Source organism: Apodemus sylvaticus, chromosome 4 (assembly GCF_947179515.1).
Source record: "Apodemus sylvaticus chromosome 4, mApoSyl1.1, whole genome shotgun sequence".
Lineage (NCBI taxonomy): Eukaryota > Metazoa > Chordata > Mammalia > Rodentia > Muridae > Apodemus > Apodemus sylvaticus.
In genome coordinates, this window is record NC_067475.1 from 96,920,122 (window position 1) to 96,940,484 (window position 20,363).

Consider the following 20,363-nt stretch of genomic DNA (forward strand, 5'->3'; position numbering starts at 1 on the left):
AAAATTAGGCATATTCTTTACTTTGATTCATCTTTATGTTTTCTATATTCTTTGTTTACATTCCAAATGCTTTCCCCTTTCCCAGTTCCCCCCTCCCCATATGTCCCATAAGTCCTCTTCTCTCCACCCATTCTCCAATCACCCCCTCCCTTTTCTCTATCCTGGTACTCCCCTACAATGCTGGATCAAGCCTTTCCAGGATCAGGGCACTCTTCTTCCTTCTTCATGGGAATCATTTGATATACTAATTATGTCTTCAGTATTCAGAGCTTCTGGGCTAATTAATATCCACTTAACAGTGATTGCATTCCATGTGTATTCTTTTGTGATTGGGTTACCTCACTTAGGATGATAATTTCCAGATCCAACCATTTTCCTAAAAATTTCATGAATTCATTGTTTTTAATCACTGAGTAGAAGTCCGTGTGTAAATATACCACATTTTCTGTATCTATCGCTCCATTGACAGACATCTGGGTTCTTTCCAGCTTCTGGCTATTATAAATAAGGCTGCTATGAACATAGTTGAGCATGCGTCCTTATTGCATGCCAGGGAAGCCTCTGGGTATATGCCCAGGAGTGGTATAGCAGGGTCCTCCGGAAGTGTCATGCTCAGTTTTCTGAGGAACTGCCAGACTGATTTTCAGAGTGGTTGTACCATCTTATAATCCGACCAGTAGTGGAGTATTCCTCTTTCTCCGCATCCTTGTCAACACCTGCTATCTCCTGAGTTTTTAAACTTAGGCATTCTGACTGGTGTGAGGTGAAATCTCAGGGTTGTTTTGATTTACATTTCCCCAATGACTAATAATGTTGAACATTTCTTAAGGTGCTTCTCAGCCACCCAAATTTCTTCAGGTGAAAATTCCTTGTTTTGCTCTGTACCCCACTTTTAATAGGGTTATTTGGTTCCCTGGGGTCTAACTTCTTGAGTTTTTTGTATATATTGGATATTAGCCCTCTGTCAGATGAAGGATTGGTGAAGATCTCTTCCCAGTTTGTTGGTTGCTATTTTGGCTTCATCCCAGGGATGCGGGGATGGTTCAATATAAGGAAATATATCAATGCAACTCACTACATAAACAAACTCAAAGAAAAAAAAAACATGATCATTAGATGCTGACAAAGCATTTGAGAAAGTTCAGCATCCTTTAATGTTAAAAGTCTTGGAAAGAACAGGAATTCAAGGCCCATACCTAAATATAAAGCAACATAGAGCAAACCTGTAACCAAAAATAGAGAGAAACTTGAACCAATCCCACTAAAATCAGGGACTAGACAAGGCTGCCCTCTCTCTTCATATTTTTTCAATATAGTACTTGAAGTTTTAGCTAGAGCTATTAGACAACATAAGGAGGTCAAAGGGATACAAACGGGCAAGGAAGAAGTCAAACTATCACTATTTGCAGATGATATGATAGTATACTTAAGTGACACAAAAAAACTACACCATAGAACTCCTACAGCTGATAAACAGCTTCAGCAAAGTGGCTTGTTATAAAATCAACTCAAGCAAATCAGTAGCCTTCCTATACTTAAAGCATAAGCATGGTGAGAAAGAAGTTAGGGAAATGACATGCTTCACAATAGCCACAAACAATAAGAGTATCTTGGGATGACTCTACCCAAACATATGAAAGATCTGTATGAGAAGAACTTCAGGTCTCTGAAGAAGGAAATCGAAGAAGACCTCAGAAAATGGAAAAATCTTCCATGCTCATGGATTGGCTGGATTAATATAGTTAAAATGGCCATCTTGCCAAAAGCAATCTACAGATTCAACACAATTCCAATCAAAATCCCAACTCAGTTCTTCATAGAGTTAGAAAAAGCAATTCTCAAATTCATCTGGAATAACAAAAAACCCAGGATATCTAAAACTATTCTCAACAGTAAAAGAACTTCTGGGAGAATCAGTATCCCAGACCGCAAGCAATATTACAGGGAAATAGTGTTAAAAACAGCATGGTATTGATATAGTGAGAGGCAAGTGGACCAATGAAATAGGATTGAAGACCCAGAAATGAACCCACACACCTATGGTCACTTGATCTTTGACAAAGGAGCTGAAAACATCCAGTGGGAAAAAGAGTCTTTTCAACAAATGGTGCTAGTTCAATTGGAAGTCAGCATGCAGAAGAATTCGAATTGATCCATTCTTATCTCTTTGTACTAAGTTCAACTACATGTGGATCAAGGACCTCCACATAAAACCAGACACACTTAAACTAATAGAAAAGAAACTGGGGAAGACCCTTGAGGCCATAGGCACAGGGGAAAAGTTCCTGAACAGAACATCAATAGCTTATGCCCTAAGATCAAGAATTGACAAATGGGACCTCATAAAATTACAAAGTTTCTGTGAAGCAAAGGACGCTGTCAATAGAACAAACAGCAATCAACAAATTGGGAAAAGATCTTCACCACCCCTACATCTGACAGAGGGCTAATATCCAATATATACAAAGAACTCAAGAAGTTAGACTCCAGAGAGCCTAATAACCCTATTAAAAATGGGGTTCAGATCCAAAGAAAGAATTTTCACCTGAAGAAATTCAGATGGCCAAGAAGCACCTTAAGAAATGTTCAACATCATTAGTCATTAGGGAAATGCAAATCAAAACAACCCTGAGATTGCACCTCACACCAGTCAGAATGGCTAAGATAAGGAACTCAGAGACTGCAGGTGCTGAAGACATTGTGGAGAAAGGGATTTGCTTTTTTTATTAGTATTTTTATTGTATAATAATCTTTTTTTAAAAAATTCTGAATCCTTTTTCTTTTATTGAAATTGTATTTTTAATTTCTTATAATGTATCCTGATTGTGGTGTCCCTTTTAACTTCTCCCAGTTCCTCTTCACCTTCATTCTAGATCCAACTCTTTTCTTTATCTCATTAGAAAACAAATAGGCTTCTAAGATATAACAAAATAAAATAAGATAAAACACATCAGAGTAAGACAAAAAACACAAACAGAAGTAAAATGCACAATAAAATGTACAAGAAAAGTAGATGCAGAAACACACTCATTGTGTACTCAGAAATATCCTCCAAACAAAAAACCATAAGTTATAAAATAATATATTCACAAAGGATCTATATGACAGAGAGAGGAGAGAAAGAGAATAAAATAATAAAGTCAAATAAATATAAAAATAAAATAGATAAAAATTTTAAAAAGAAGATGCCCTTACCTGTGATTATGAGACAAGAAATGTTCAAAGACACAACTGATTTATGAGAGATCTAATGCTGGGCATGATATTGACTCTTCAGAATGATTTGTTTTCCCAGTGAGACTCACTTAGAGAATAATAATCTTTGTATTTTTTTCTAATTACAGCTATAGTATAAATTGTCATAAATCTACATAATGTTTTGCCTTCAGTTTTAGCTTAAATGTTTAATGGTTTTCAATTTAAAGTTACATGATGAAATGAATAATGTGCAGATGCTGTGGACATATTTTATTACATTTTCAGTTCATTATCCATGTTTTATACTTTTATACATAATAGCATAGTGGCAGGCTTGAGTTCCAGTTGGTCCTGGTATGATCAAACTATTGCACACTAACCTGATCCTGGGGAAATGGGGTCTGAAGCAGATCCTGAGCACTGGTGAATATGATGGGAAAGCATACCTCATACACTGTGTCTCAGGAAAGTGAATTTATTAGGAGGGAGCAGGAGAATATATATATCCTAGAGAAAAATGGCTGGTAAGACTCAGGCAGTGGTATGCTCTGTGAACATAGAAAGGAGCAGCAGCAGCAGGGTTAGGGAAGAAACCGTATAAGGTCATATAGAAAGGAAGTCCATGTTTGTTTTTGTGGCAGTGGTTCAACAGTCCACGCTTATCTCCAACGCATCTCCTCTGTGGCCATGTGGCATCACTTCCAGCAGAGCAATCTGTATTATGTAAGACTATGTGCATCCTTTAGCATAGCTGTTTACTGGGGTTATTTACAGTCATCTATCTTTTTTTTTTTTTTTTTTTTTTTTTTTGGTTTTTCAAGACAAGGTTTTTGTGTATAGCCCTGGCTGTCCTGGAACTCACTCTGTAGACCAGGCTGTCCTTGAACTCAGAAATCCACCTGCCTCTGCCTCCCAAGTGCTGGGATTAAAGGCGTGCGCCACCACTGGATCAAGGACCTCCACATAAAGCCAGACACTCTGAATCAAATAGAAAAGAAACTGGGGAACACCCTTGAGGACATTGGTACAGGGGGAAAGTTCCTGAACAGAACACCAATAGCTTATGCTCTAAGATCAAGAATTGACAAATGGGACCTCATAAAATTACAAAGTTTCTGTAAGGCAAAGGACACCATTAGCAGGACAAATCGGCAACCAACAAATTGGGAAAAGATCTTCACCAATCCTACATCAGATAGAGGGCTAATATCCAATATATACAAAGAACTCAAGAAGTTAGACCCCAGAAAACCAAATAACCCTATTAAAAATGGGGTACAGAGATAAACAAAAATTTTCACCTGAAGAACTTTGGATGGCTGAGAAGCATCTTTAAAAATTTCATTAGTCATTAGGGAAATGCAAATCAAAAGAACCCTGAGATTTCACCTTACACCAGTCAGAATGGCTAAGATTAAAAATTCAGGAGACAGCAGGTGTTGGCAAGAGGAACACTCCTCCACTGCTGGTGGGGTTGCAAATTGGTACATCCACTCTGGAAATCAGTCTGGTGGTTCCTCAGAAAACTGGGCACATCACATCTGGAGGATCCTGCTATACCACTTCTGGGCATATACCCAGAGGATTCCCCAGCAGGTAATATGGATATGTGCTCCACTATGTTCATAGCAGCCCTATTTATAATAGCCAGAAGCTGGAAATAACCCTGATATCCCTCAATGGAAGAATGGATGCAAAAAATGTGGTATATATACACAATGGAGTACTATTCAGCCATTAGAAACAATGAATTCATGAAATTCTTAGAGAAATGGATGGAGCTGGAGAACATCATACTAAGTAAGGTAACCCAGTCTCAAAAGATCAATCAGGGTATGCACTCACTAATAAATGGATATTAGCCTGGAAAATTGGAATACCCAAAACATAATCCACACATCAAAAGATGTACAAGAAAAATGGAGGCGTGTCCCCTGGTTCTGGAAAGACTCAGTGTAGCACTATAGGGCAAAACCAGAACAGGGAATTGGGAAGGGGTGGGTGGGAGAAAAGGGGGGGGAGAGGACTTATGGGACTTTCAGGGAGTGGGGCGCCAGAAAAAGGGAAATCATTTGAATGTAAATAAAAAATACATCAAATAAAAAAGAAAAGAAGGGAAGTCCAGCTGGAGATGTTCCAGATAAATGTCCTTTATCAGATAAATGTCCACCACTTTCTCATTTCCTACATGCACTGGAGCACTTCCACACCTAGGCAGCCCATCTGCTGGGATCTGCCTGTCTGCTGGGTTCTGTTGGAGCTAGAAGAAGGCAGGGGAAGCAGCTAAATTCCAGCCCCTCTTAGGATGAGAAAATCTGTGGTTTGGGACATACCTCAACCTGTTTGAGCTCCAGGCCAGCCCCACAGACCCCCCCTTTTTTGAGGAGGTATCATCATAATCACTGGTCTCCATCTGTAGGAGGGTCTTTTATTGAGCCTGGACCTAATAAGTGGCAGTTTAGGAAGGCTCCTTATCTCTTACTTTAGGAATTGAATAAGGATGGGGGACTTCAGTAACAAGTGTCCTAATAGCTTGGATGGGGCTAAGGAGTGGAAAGAGCCAAGCAATCAGGGGATTATAATACCCTGTAAGTGAAGCCATCTGGTCCCGTGCTTTTTTTGGTTGGGAGACTTACTATGTGTTCCCCAGCATGCAATAAGGGCACACGCTGCACTATGTTCATATCAGCCTTATTTATGATAGCCAGAAGCTGGAAAGAACCCAGATGTCCCTCAGTGGAGGAATGGATTCAGAAAATGTGGTATATTTACACAATGGAATACTACTCAGCAATTAAAACAATGAATTCATGAATTTTTTAGGCAAATGGATGGAACTGCAAAATATCATTCTAAGTGAGGTTACCCAATCACAAAAGAATATACATGGAATGCAATCATTGATAAGTAGATATTAATTAGCCCAGAAGCTCCAAATACTGAAGACACAATTAGCATATCAAATGATTCCCATGAAGAAGGAAGAAGAGGGCCCTGATCCTGGAAAGGTTTGATCTAGCATTGTAGGGGAGTACCAGGACAGAGAAAAGGGAGGGGGAAAGATAGGAGAATGGATGGAGAGAAGAGGGCTTATGGTGAGGGGGGACTGGGAAAGGGGAAAGCATTTGGAATGTAAACAAAGAATATAGAAAAAAATTATATATAAAATACCCTGTGAGTGTATGAGGGAAGAGCAGTCACAGGTCCCACTATAAGTTTTGAGTATTACTGCATACTCATTGACATGAAAGCAATGTTTTTTCTCCTAAGAAATCACAAGTCCCCTCTTGGTTAGCAGCTATCAAATCTAGGATCTTTCTGTTTTGTAGAACAACTCCCTCTGTGGGTCAGGGTATCTGCATTTGAAGAGACTCAAGGCTGCTTGTGGTGGAGGCCATGGTTTGATTAGGCTTATCCTGAGGCCATGGTTTGATTAGGCTTATCCTGGAAGGCACCACGTTACATTCTGTGTTTCTGCTTCACTGCTGGAGAGGGAAAACAACACAGAGGCACTAGGCTACATTTGTTCCTCACCTCCATCTGTGTACTGGGCTCCTGAGTAGCCTCCATGCTGCTCAGGGAAGATGAGAAGATGAGAAGATAGTGGTTTCAGCTTGTGTTTCTCCTGGTGAGTAATGATGGGGTTGGAGCAGAAGCCTTTTTTCTCAAACTCCTGAGTAGCTGGGAACCATGAAGAGTTGAGAAGGGCAGCAGGCCTGAGAATGGAGTGGAGGGGAGGGTTCCTGCTTAGCTCAAGGTGAGTGCCAGGAGTGCAGAGAAGTCTTCTGCAGGAGACTCAGTTATGGCTTGGTATGACAAATGCTTCCCCTTGGTCCTTGATGAGAGAGACAGTCCTTGCTTGTCCAAATTGTTTATTCATGACAGGGTTCCTAAACCTGCTCGACCTTACCAGTTTTTCTGTCTGGTGACATGGGTCCACTTGCCTCACAAACAGCTAGGTGCTGTATCTAGATATGGACAGCCCTGGTCATGCTCAATCTCCTAGAAAAATCTATGAGTCTAAGCCCAGTGAGCAGGAGGATGAAGATCATTCTCCCTTCTCCCTCTCTTTCTCCCTCCCCATTTCCCTCCCCTCTTCTACACCCCCCCTCTCATCTCTCCTCTCTCTTAGTATCTATGGCTAGAAGAGAGACAGTGGCAGAGATGACTTAAAATGAGGGGTAGCCTCCTCTGAAGGGGTCCCTAAACCCAGATATTTTTTTAATTGTCCTTAAATCTTATAGTAACTGCCACCATCCTGAACTGCTCTTTATTGCAAACATGGGGTTATTCCATGGGCTGTGGAAGGGACACATATGGTCAAGATAGTTTGTTTTCTTACTAGTTTTATTAGTGCTTCATGTTTCTCCCTTGACAAAGGTCATTGTTTGACATAGACAGGCTTATTAGATATCCAGTCAAGGTAGTGGGTATCAAATTGATGAGTGATCCTTTCAATTGTGCTGACCTTGAGGAGGGTTAAGCTGTTTTCTGTGAGTCCTGTGATGTTCCTGGGGCCTGTTCATCCATTCTAACACAGTTGCCTTCTAGCTGACCAGCAAGAACAGTTTCCAGGCCTTCCTAAAGATTTCTCCCCAAAAAGTTGGTAATGATATTGACTATGATAATCCAAATCAGTTAAGTAGACCTGTCAGGTCTCCCCATTCATAGGTTTGTCTGGTGGTGAAGGCGTGACAGAAAACCCCTATGCAGAGTACTTGAGCCTGTGGATTACCTTCCAGTCTTGTGGGACCTTGCCTCAAAATTGTCTTGTCTGTTTCAGTGTCAATAAGACATTTGGTTGATTCATCACCTATTTTGACAGTGATTTTTAGTTAGGATCTTTCTGAAATGTTGGAAGTGCTTAGAGTGCTTATTTGCTTGTTCTTTCCTCTTATAGTCAGGGTTGAGGGCTGCCTCTTTTTAAGTTTAAAAGTTCCAACAGTTTGTTGTCCTTATTCCCTTTGTTTTTACTCCCTACCACAGAGGACTATGCCAAGGATGCAGCCTTTGGGGAGGCAGTTCTAATATCTTGGGCCTATCTATTATATTGTTCATTTTTGAGAGCATGGCAGGAGTACCTAAATTCAGAAGTCATATGTGCCCAAATGAAATTTTCAGGGTGGAGGTCCCTGGTGGTTCGATGGGAATTATTCATTTCAAAGGTTTTTTCCCCCTAAGAATGAATCATAGAGGGTCTGAGGATCTCTTCTGGTGTTTGGCAATGGAAGAACATGGAGGAAGTATTGTCCTGGGAACCAGAGGTAGGGATGATTCTCTTCCAGGCTTGAATAGCACAGAGGTATAAGTAGTTCAAATATCCTGCAGCATGATGAGTTGTAGCAGAAAAGCTTCTCTGGACAAAAATTAATAATAATAACCACTCACTGATGTCTCATTGGTCTTGATTTTGCCTGCTATTTTGGAATGTTTATGGGGGCAATTTGATATTAGAGGAAAGATTTAGCCCATGAGGCATGAATCCCATTCTCTTTGACTTCCTGCCTTAGCTCATTTAGGTCTCTACCTTGGAAGAAGTAACAATTTAAGGGCTCTAGCTCCAATAGGGTAGAAAATAATCGAACATACCTGGAACTTCATATTCAAAATCCAGGAAGTTGCAAATTGTGGTAAAATACAGGACAGAAGGAGTCAGGAGTTTATGAGAAAAGTCTTCTGAAGGGGAATGGGAAGTCAAGGAAGCTACAGGGTTGTTTGAATAGGGTCCGAGCTGAGGGGCAATAGTTTTTCATCTGTCCTCATTTGCCTTTTCAGGAGATGCAAGGTAGACTATAGGTTAGTTCTCAAGGCAATTATCATGAGACTGGTCTGTTGAGGGGGCAGCACTCTTGGTGGGCCTCAGTTTAGATGTTCCTATGCATTGACAGTCTGTGGCTATAATATTTGGTATAAACCAAAAATGAGGACAGAGGAAAAGTGAGCTCCAGCCTTCAGAATGAAAAGGCAAGGCTGATGATGTCCAAAATGAATGGAGGACTGGCCCCTGGTTCTGGAAAGACTCAGTGCAAGAGTATAGGGGAATTCCAGAACAGGGAAATGGGAAGGGGTGGATGGAAGAACAGGGGGACGGAAGAGGGCTTATGGGACTTGCGGGAGGTGGGGACTCAGAAAAGGGGAAATCATTTGAAATGTAAATAAAAATATATCAATAAAAAAAAGAAGTGGGGGAAGGATGTATTTACCCTAATGGAAATGGCCAGTTGGGCCCATCAGGTGGTATATTATTATCTGCTGGGGTACAAACATCAAGCTTGCTTAATTTTCATACTTAGGAACAGCATAGGCCAGGGGAAGAAACCTTATAGGTTCCTATAGAAAGGAAAAACATTCTGGGATGTACTAGGCCCATTGGTCAAATAAATGGCTTCCAGTACGTGGGACCCTGGAGACACATGGGGTTATCAGATATGACATGCATTCCGCTCAGTCATGTCTGCTCCCAGGAAGCCTATGTACTGAGGTCTATCGTTGACAGAGCAACATGGGAGGACAGCTCAATTCCTGCCACTTTAAGGATGAGAAAACCTGGTTTGCAGCATGCTTTGACCCTGTCTCAGCTCCAGATCAGCCCCTCTATCTAATATTTTATTTACAATACATAGTACTAAAAATAATGTGAGTTTGTATTCTGAAAGATTTTATAATCTAGTCAAAATAGTTAAGTTCAGGATCACCAATAGTGTGATTGAAAACCAAAGCCTCTTAAAGGATGATTTATAGTTTTTTTTTATTTATTCTTCTCATATAATACTCCCCAATCCCGGTCTTCTCTCTCTATCCTCCTTCTATCTCTTCCCCTTTCCCACCAGACCCACTGCTCCTCCATTTTCCTCCAGAAAAGATCAGGACTCCCATGCTTATCAGCCAAATAATTCATAATAAGATGCAATAAGATTAGGCACAAACCCTCATATGAAAACTAGACAAGGAAGATAACCCAGTAGGAGAAAGAGTGTCCACAGAGCGGGCAAGCCCCAAAATTCCCCTTTAGGTGTCCCACAAACAAACAAACAAACAAACAAACAAGAAGCATCCTAAACAAAGACAGCATGAATGCATAGGACCTATCTCAGACCCATGCAGGCTCCTATGATTGCTGCTTCTGTCTCCTGAGCTTCAATGAACCCTACTTATTTTGTGGGCTGTGTTCTCCTAAGGACTTGACAACCCTCTGGCTTCTACAGTTTTTTCCCTTATTTCTGTGGGGTTCCCTATGTCCAGCCTAATGCTTGGCTCTTCACCTCTGTATTTACTCCTATTGCTGTCAGAAGAATACTATCTAACCACAGTTGGGCTAGGCACAAATTTATCAGTATAGGAGAATATCATTAGGAATCCTGTTATTGACTTTCTGGTTGTTTGCTTGTTTGTTATTGTTTTTGTTTTTTATCAGTCATGTGTGGTTCAATTCTAGGACTCTGGGTCATCCAGCTTAAGGTTGATGCTCATTGAGGATGTATTGGGTTACAGGCTCCCAGCTTGGATGGTTTAGTCATGAAGCTAGACCAGTTTTTGGTTGGCTTCTGCTACAAGTTCCGAGGCTCCATTGGCCCCACATATCTTGCAGATATGACAGGTTGTGTGGGTCAAAATTTCATGGTACCAGTGATATTTTTAACATTATGATTTGATGTTCTCTGCTATTTTAACATGAGTTTTTAAAAAATAATTTTGAAAAATAATTTTCTAACAAGCAAAAGTTGTTGTAGAATCACTCATTATCATTCTTAATATAAATTATCAAAATGTGTTTATATTTCTAGGACATGTGAAACACAAAACATCTGTGTTGTGAAACTAACAAATTCTCTGCGTAATTATATGGCCTGAGCATAGGCTATGGACCCTATACTAGACGGCTTATTGTATGAATTTCAAGACCACATAGCCAGAAAGATTTAAAAACCAGTTTTGTGTCCCAGTCTCAATTAGAAGAGAAAATATAAAATTATATTGTGAGAAGGTGCAATGATGGACATTTTATATAACATGTCCTCAAATAATTAATACTCAACATAATTAAGAAAATGTAACTCTATTAACTCTCAATGTCAGATTGTTCTATATTTGACAGTAATTATTAGAAATGTGGTCCATCTTTTATTCACAATTTGTTCTTAATTTATTTATGTCTTATGACTTAACATTCTTTTACTCCTGGTAAAAAACAACTACTAATAAAATCTCTTTTACATAATTGAAAATATCAATGATTATATCCTAATTCTATTCTTATTTGCATGTTCTCCACTGTTTGGGGAATTTCTGCTGTACATCATTAAAGTATGAACTTTTATTATCTTGACACTGGGAGACTTCTGTTTTGCCAACCAGCAGAGCCCTCCTATTTGCTTCTCCATGAGACTAGCAGTAAGAAAAATATAACTTCCTTTTCATTATACTTTTCTTTCCTTGTTGTCATGGATATACCAATGGTAACTTAAACTCGTTTAAACATTTATATGCCATAGAGTTATAAAAATATATTTCCATAGTTCCTCACTTCTATAAGATTAAGAAACTTCTTTAAAACTAATGTCTTGATGTACAATTGCTTTGCATCATTTTCCAAGAGAGAATTTTCCTTAAAAGAGTTAACTATAGAAGCTCTAAATTCTATTACAATAGTTAACATGTAATTGTTACAGAAGAAGAATACAATATCTAGTTTTTTTTCCACAGGTGAAACACACGTGTACTCACTTTCATAAATGGTAATAGATTACTTCAATACCTTCCTTACTGATAGCTCATAACAACAAAAACATGCAAGAATAAGTTTTACAAACATTTCTTATTATTTTACCATCATTTTTATATGTATTGTTTATTTTGACCAAAGGAAAAAAATTTCTCTTATTAAAAGTTGGCGTGAAAACCACAACAGTGAAGAGATGGAAGCTGAAGAGACCATCTCCAGTAGCTAAACAGGACCACTAGTAGAGGGATGGGGCCTCTAATCCATCTACAAAGGTTTCAGCCCAAAATTATTTCCATCTAAAAGAAATGCAGGGAGAAATCTGGAGCAGAAACTAAAGTAAGGACCAACCAGTGGCAGAGCAGATGTGTGATCCATCCCATAGATGGGCACCAATCCTTGACAACATTACTGATGCTATTTTGTACTTGCAGACAGGAGCCTAGAATAACTGTTCTCTGAGAGGCTCTACCAGAAGCTGGGTGAGACACATGTATATACTCAAAGCCAAGCATTGGATAGAGACTGGGGACTACTATGGAAGAGTTAGGGCAAGGATTGAGGGAAAAGAACAGGATGTCAAACCCATAGGTAGACCACCATTTTAATGAACCTGGACTGTTAGGAGATCTGAGAGGCATACACAGGATGGTCTGAGGGCTATCTTGTCCAGCTTCAGTGATAGAAGGTGTTCCTAATCCTGTAGAGATATTATGCCCCAGTGAGAGAAGATAAGGGAGGGGTATCACCTTCCTAAAGGTGATGGGGATGTGAGATGGATGCACTGGTGGTGATGGGGAACATTTGGGATGTAAATAAATAAAATATCTAATGAATAAAAAATGAAAAGAAAGTGAAAGTGTGAAGGACTACATCCTATGATATAACCTTTATAAATCTTCATAAATACAATGCATCCATAGAATATAGATTAAAGGTGAAAAAATTACATGATATATAATTCTTGCTATCTAATTCAATCAGTCTTCTCTACTAAAAGCAAATTCGGTGGTGGTAAACAGTATGCCAAATAAGAATTGGATATTATAATTTTTACAGTATTTTATTTGTTAATGACAGAAAATTAAGCTGAAACTAGCCTGAGTGAAACAAATAATTAGAATTCTGTAACAATACAACTGGACTCTAGAGAGCTCTCAACCTGATTTGACCCAGATGTTACACAATAAAGAAAATTCAAATTTTGTAGGCTATTCCTGAACTCACCTTTCTCTGATAGATCTAAACTGAAGGTAAGTGAAAGAACTGCACAAATGACTTCATATAATGTAAAACACCTGTATCTTGAAAATAAAGACTTTTTTTTAAAAAAATTCTAGGTGTCCTGAGCATGTTTATGACACTTCATGAGAATGATGAGGTGATAATGACTAATCTCGTCAAAGTCCATATGAAACTTGTGGAGAAAGTCCTTCTGCTGAACAGCATGAGCCGCATTACAACATCATGGGAGGGAAGACATGCTGCAGCACTGTGTAAACAATGAAGAAATGAAGCTCATGCAGAGTGCACAGGCTGAGCTTTTTTCATCTCATTAGTTTGTGGATCTTCTGCTGTAAGAGACTGTGACTTCACTGATGAATAGAGGAACATGTAAACAAACACACACACACACACACACACACACACACAAGCACACACAAACACTCACATACCACAAGCCAAGGGGGAAGGCTCAAACAGTGTTAATAATGTTATCAGATACCAAAAGCAAAGGGAAATTTTAAAATAGATTTTTATACACAATTGTGTACTTTGGACGATTGAGTAAGATACAAAATAACACAACATGATTCAGACTTTTGAATTGTATGATTCAATCCAATTTTGTAATTAAATTAATATTATTAACATTGTACAAAATTTTATCACATTTTGACACAATAATTCAAATACTAGGAGTAACCAGTAGTATATAAAGGGAATAACTAAAAGAATAATTTGATGTGGGATTATAATGTTAACCCTCAGAGATTTGCAACAGATATAGGTACTTAAGATTCAGTAATCCTCTTTATTCCATGAATTGGTGTTGATCGACCTTAATAGGATATTTCATGCTTTGCTTTCATTTCTAAGTTCATTTTTACTTAGGTATGATAAATGTTAGGTTTCATGTCAGATTTTAAATTTTAATAAACTAAAGCCAAATTAGAGCACGGTTTGACTTCTGATATATGTATATTCATTTAACATACATATACACATAAACACATATACATACACAGAGAGGCAGAGAGAGAGAGAGAGGGAGAGAGAGAGAGAGAGAGAGAGAGAGAGAGAGAGAGAGAGAGAGAGAGAGAGAGAAGAGAGAAGAGAGAATTTAATGTGTATCCAAACTGAATTCCTAAAGAAAGGTTAAAAACTATCAAGAACATAAGAGTTAGAGTTAACAGAACTGCTATTATTTGTAATATGTATTAGCTTGTATGAGCAGTATGAATTTATGTAATAGAAAACCACACATTAAAAACAAGACATTAAAGAATCACACCATTCTTTTAACTACTCTTCCAAATTATGGATGGGTTTGCTGATCATTTAAACTTATTTTTAAATGTGTATTCAATAGCAACAATCATAACATGTTACCAGTAAGTGGGGAAGAAAAATTTAATAAGATTTTAACAACTATTTATGATAGGTGACAGTGATATTAGAAAACTCAGAGCTGAAAGTATAGAAGGGTTAGTAAGAGATCTGCTTACACAAAGGCACAAACTAATATAAAGCCTCATTGGATTTCACATATGAGCTTGTTGGGATGCCTACAGAGAAACAAATGGGAAATTTTGCAGATTGATTTGTTTTGGTGCAGAAACTAGAAATTGATGAGGTTCATGGAGCTCTTAATACATTTTTATTTTATATGACTCTACTGAAATTGTCAAAGTGTGGGGGTGAGATGTTTACTTCCTGGATGAAATAAGATGTTACAATTGATAAGTGGAAGTCTTTTAATCTCTACTGTGAATTCTTATTTGTCAGTTGAGAAACTTAGTTTATTGAAGCATGTCTTTTATGAAATCAGTAAGATACTACAGGATGAATATTCCATGCCACTGGACAAATGAGTGAACCATAGCAAGATGTAAGTCTAGAACAGTGAAATAGTATTGACTAGATGAAAATTTTAAAAATATATAATATGGGACTTGAGTGATAGCTCATCAAGCAATTGTGCCTGCCTTTGCCAAGCTAAGTCACCAAATTAGATCCTCATAGCTTTGATGATAGAAAGAACATACTCCTTCAGGTTGTCTTCTGATTTGCGCACATACACACATACACACACACACACACACACACACACACACACACACACACACAACATACACATTCACCCAGAGTATAGAAGTAAATTATATAGAAAAGAAAATGGTGAATTGTGACTGGAGAGATGGCTTACTGAGTGATGGGTGTTTCATATTCTTGTAGAGACCACTGAGCCTCAAAGAACATATAGAGTGAGCGGAAAAAAAGTAAGAGATACAGCCTGAGAGTGGGGTATTGTGAAATGTGGTCAACTCGACATGACTTGGCTAGTGCATATGTGAGTCTACAGCAATTGTAGTGGTGATAACCCACTCTGAGAAGAAAGCTCAGATGACAATTTTAGATAAGGAATAAGACAAATATCTGCATTGTCCATGGTTGACACATTTGCAAACCACCTGATACTGGAACATCAACATTTGTATTTGAAATGTAGCTCACATTGTCTTCCTTGTCATTTGCTTGAAATATTTTGAGTTTTTGAAATATATTATATTTTCTGTAAAAATATGGTTTCAGGAAACAAGTAAATTGTAAAATACTTAGATTTCACAATATAACCTTACTAAAATTATATTTTCTGCAGGGCAAGTAGATAATGATGGTCAATACAAATGTATTACAAACAGACAAAATTACTTAATGTATATCACAGGGGGAATGAGAGATGTTATCTCAGACAGTACTATGTTAAGGATATCACACAAAGCTTTATATTTTCTTTGTAGTGTGAGTGCTGAACATTTGATAGCTTTTCTGCATTTCAACGTTGCCTGTCATGAGGCTATCCCATATAGATCCTAGAGTACTGACCCTCCCACTTAAATCTATACTTAAGTAAAATCAATATAATTCTATACATATACTGAATGATAATTTGGAAAACTCACATAAATGAATCATGAATATGATCATTTACTCATGCACAAAATTCAAAGACTACTTCTGATAAAAATGTTCTGAAAGCTGATGACAAGAAAACTCATGAAATGTAAGGAGGTAAACAAAGATCTGAAACAAATGCAAGAAACTGAAAATATCATGATGTATTTAGGTTTTTGTTTGCATGTTTTGGTTTGTTGTTCTTGTTCTTCTTGTTGTTGTTCTTTTTCTTGTTGTTGTTTTCCCTTGGTTTTTGAAAAAAAAGAGTTCTCTGTGTAACAGCCCAGACTGTCCTAGAACTCGCTTTGTCGTCAAAACTGGCCTTGAACTGATAGATGTTTTTATTCTTTTTAGTGGAATTGATGATTATTAGGGACAGGGGTTTTTAAAGGCCACCTAGAGTCGTTCTTGTCTGAGATGTTGAAGTTACTCCAGAGAAGTTCCCTGAGCTCCAAGTGCCTTGTCCTATAAGCATGTCCAAATCTTCTTCATCTGCATGAGACTGGGTATTTCTAAAAAATTCTGTCACCATGAATTTTAAAATGGGCACTGTAATCTGTAGCTAGACAGGTGAAGGAATAAGAATAAAGAAAAATGAGACAACTGACAGTGTAGTGGGTTGGCCTGATGCTGCTTGTATTATAATATTAATATAGGGCCCCGAAGAGTGTATGTTCCAGGAGAGAGTCCACATCACATAGATGCTAGCTAAGTGTCTCTGTCCCCAAGATAGTGCTGACTAGTGAATAAAATGCCAACAGCCAATAGCTGAACAGAAAAGACATAAGTGGGGTTTTGGTTTGCTGGACTTGGGGTCAGAGTAGAACCTCCAGAAGAGGATGATGGCAGGAGGCAGGAAAAGCTGCTATGGGTTAGAAGTAAAGAAAACATTGCCCTATGGGCTGACCAATTGGCATGGAGAGCAGCTCAGATGAAACAGTAAACAATGACTCAGATTTATCCACAGGAAAGTAGATGCTAATAGAATAGTGGGTAGGCAGCTGCCCAGCTATTGTACTATTTAAGGTTTAATGTAAATAAAATGGTGTGTGTGTGTGTGTGTGTGTGTGTGTGTGTGTGTCTGTGTGTGTGTGTGTTGTTTTATTTTGGGATTAAATGACCTAAGGTAGGGTAGAAACCCCAGGTAGGAATTAATTAATATCTACATGACAGAGAGAAAGGAGGAAGTAAATTTAACAGAAAAGACTTTCCTGCAGCTGGAAGGAGATTGTATTCAGAGAGTTTAGGCAATTGTCCCTGATTCTGGAGTTTCCTTTTTTACCTCGCATAAATATAACTTCATTCAAATGGCTATGGAAACTATCCTTGGCCATGGTATCAAAAATTTGATTCCAATATGATGTCTGACAGTCATCCTATCAATGGTGCTACTATAGTGGAGTGCTTAGGGATGGACAGACCCAGAGACTGAGCTGACTATGGCCTGGAGAATGGAGTGAGTGCCAGCTTGATGAAAAGGAGACTTTTCCAAGATCTTTCTGAGGACACATAATAATGTTGCACCTATGTAATACTGATAAAAATAACAAACGTATAAGCTATTTGTAAATATGCTTTGAATATTGTGTTCTGATATTTAGAATTTAAAGCTGTGCTGGTGGTTCAAAATCTTAAAAATCATTTCATAGCAATATTTTTTAATACCATATAATGAGGTGTGTCCTGGTTAGAAGGTTAGTTCAGATGACTCTTTCTCCGGTAATGCAACATTTAAAGTCTAGAAACAGGAGTTTTTGCTTTCTGACTTGCTTTAATAAATGTTTTTTTGTTTCTGTTTCAGACTCAATGAAGGAAACACAGCATCAGGATCTGAGTCATTTCAGGATGCAAGGGAATTAGAAGGGTCCTGCATCAACTAAGATGCAGATCACGCCAGTTCAATCAGAACTTGGGATATTTGTACAACCAAAGAGATCATAATGTAGAGCCAAGGTTAATGTGGGGCTTGAAGTATTTCTCAAATGTTGGGTTTCTACAGTATTCCTCTAAGCTTTGCTAGACTAGAGAAATAAGGAACTACATACTCCTGAAAACAAAGGTTACTTGGCGATCCTGTGGCTGAGCAATGGGATAGATACATGGTTATTTTAAATGGTTAATTCCTCTGAGGGTTTTTTTTTTTGAAGGGAGCATGCAACTGAACTTCATGAAAGAAACATGTCTTTAGTTAACTTTGGAGAAACAAACATGAAAATTGTGATCTGTCCTATATGCTCACCATTGAACTGAAAACACAAAATTTTGATCTACATAAAATAACACATATATGTTGTATAAATTACCAAATATAACTGGTTATTATTTGGATCTTTAGTCTACCCAGAGGAATAATCACTATATAGCCAGTACGTTTCTGCTCTTTAACTACTTTCCTATATATCTTGAGATTAGTGCCATCTATACAGAAAAGGAATCCCATCATGTGGACAGAGAGTCTCCCCAGAAAATATTATTTTAGAAAGTCCTAATTTGAAGAGATACATGTGCTTTTTTGTAAAGAGAAACAATTGCTTGTTTTATCCTTTTCTGATGTAAACTTATCTATTTCAACTCATCTATTTGATGATAAACCATAAACACATTAAAGTTCTGTTTACTCAAAAGTTATATATCCCCTGTTTCCAAAGAGATTTCTGTTAGGATGAGTGACTTGCACAAATGAATAAGCCCGATAGAGTGTCCCCCATGATGGTGGACATAAAGGTAAGGGTGGTGTACCATGTGCATAAATATGTAATTTCTAAACACTGCAATATTTTTCTTTTGCAACAAAGACATCTTTTTTTTTCAAGAGAAAAAGCATTGGATATTCACAATATGAGACTCACAAAATGAGTCTACTTTCTGCAAGACAAGAACATCAAATTCGAACTGTCCAAAGTCAGAGCCTCAGTTACATATTTTACATTTACATCAGAATAAATTCCAGTCTATGATACTGGTCTATCTGATTCATTTCCTTCCATTCCCACTGAAAATAAACTGGCACAACAAAATTGACAAAACAAAACTCTACTTACCACAAGTTGAATAAAATGGAATTTTCTTTCTTCCTTCTCTGTCTCTAGCTCCCTCTCTACTTTATTTCATCCCTGCTGCCCTCTTTCCCTCTTTCCTTCTCTGTCTGTCTTTGTATATGCATTTTTGTACATACGATATATGTATATGTATTATGAGCATATTTGTATGTAAGTTCAATTATGTTCATGTCCAGTTATGTGTATTGTAATAAGAAGACAACCTCAGAGATGTTGGTCCTTCCTTGAGTCAGGATCTTTACTTTGCTATTTAATTTTGCTTATTTTTTTTTTTCTGCTAAGTATGACAGCTTAGCTACCCATGAGTTCCCAATAATTCTCTTGTCTCTACCTCGTGTCCTACTAAAGGAGCAGCCCGATTACAATCATTTGTCACTGTGCCTGGATTTATGTGGATGCAAAATGCCACTGCAGGTCATCATGCTTCTTCAGGAAATACTTTTTTCATTGATCTGTCCTGCAAGCCTCAAAAGAGCATTCCTTAATTTTTATTCTCAGTGTGTATGAGAGTATTATAATTTTCAGAAAACTTTGATAAAAAATGCAGGAGATATGTAGAATCAGCTGTGAGACAGCTTAATTGGTCCCTTCCAGGGAGAAAAAAAAACAGCTTATTCTGAGTTTGCCTACATTCTTTTTTTTCCTTTCCAGTTTGATTTCAGTTTGTCTTTTCTTGGGTGATTCTTTTTCTTTGTAAAATTCCACTTTTATTTCTTGAATTATTCTAACTATTATATTTATTTGATTCTTTGTGTCTTCACAGAAATTGTTGAGGTATTTATTCATATACTTTTAAATGTTCTTTAGCCTATTAAAAATTTCTAATTTGTGCTTCAACTACATTGCACTTCTTATTGCTTACTACATCGGGGTTACCAGTTTCTGGTGGGAGCCTATTGTCTTGGCAGTTAATTTTTGCATTTTTGTGTTTGGATCTGAACATCTAGAGTTATGATATTTCATGTATTTCTGTTAATATCTGTTCTTATCTTTGTTGAGTGGGTGTTCTTTGGATTTGTTGCCCTCACTGGATCCTAAGCAACTTTGGTAGCTGTGGATTATCTTGTGTTTCTTTAGGTTGGCAGAAAAGAAAAAGGAAAAAAGAAGAATGGGTAGAGAAAAGCATGAGTAACCTCTGAAAAGAGATATGGGACACAGGTCCACACCACGAGGTAGAGTGCCTAGGCAATGGAGATAAAATAGAAAGA

General features: G+C 37.8%; 1 long non-coding RNA gene across 1 annotated transcript in view; it reads right to left on the reverse strand.

The window, feature by feature from the left end:
- The window catches only part of LOC127683262 (uncharacterized), a 235,870-nt gene that overhangs the window by 178,409 nt on the left and 37,098 nt on the right, over positions 1-20,363 (reverse strand). The window lies entirely within an intron of this gene.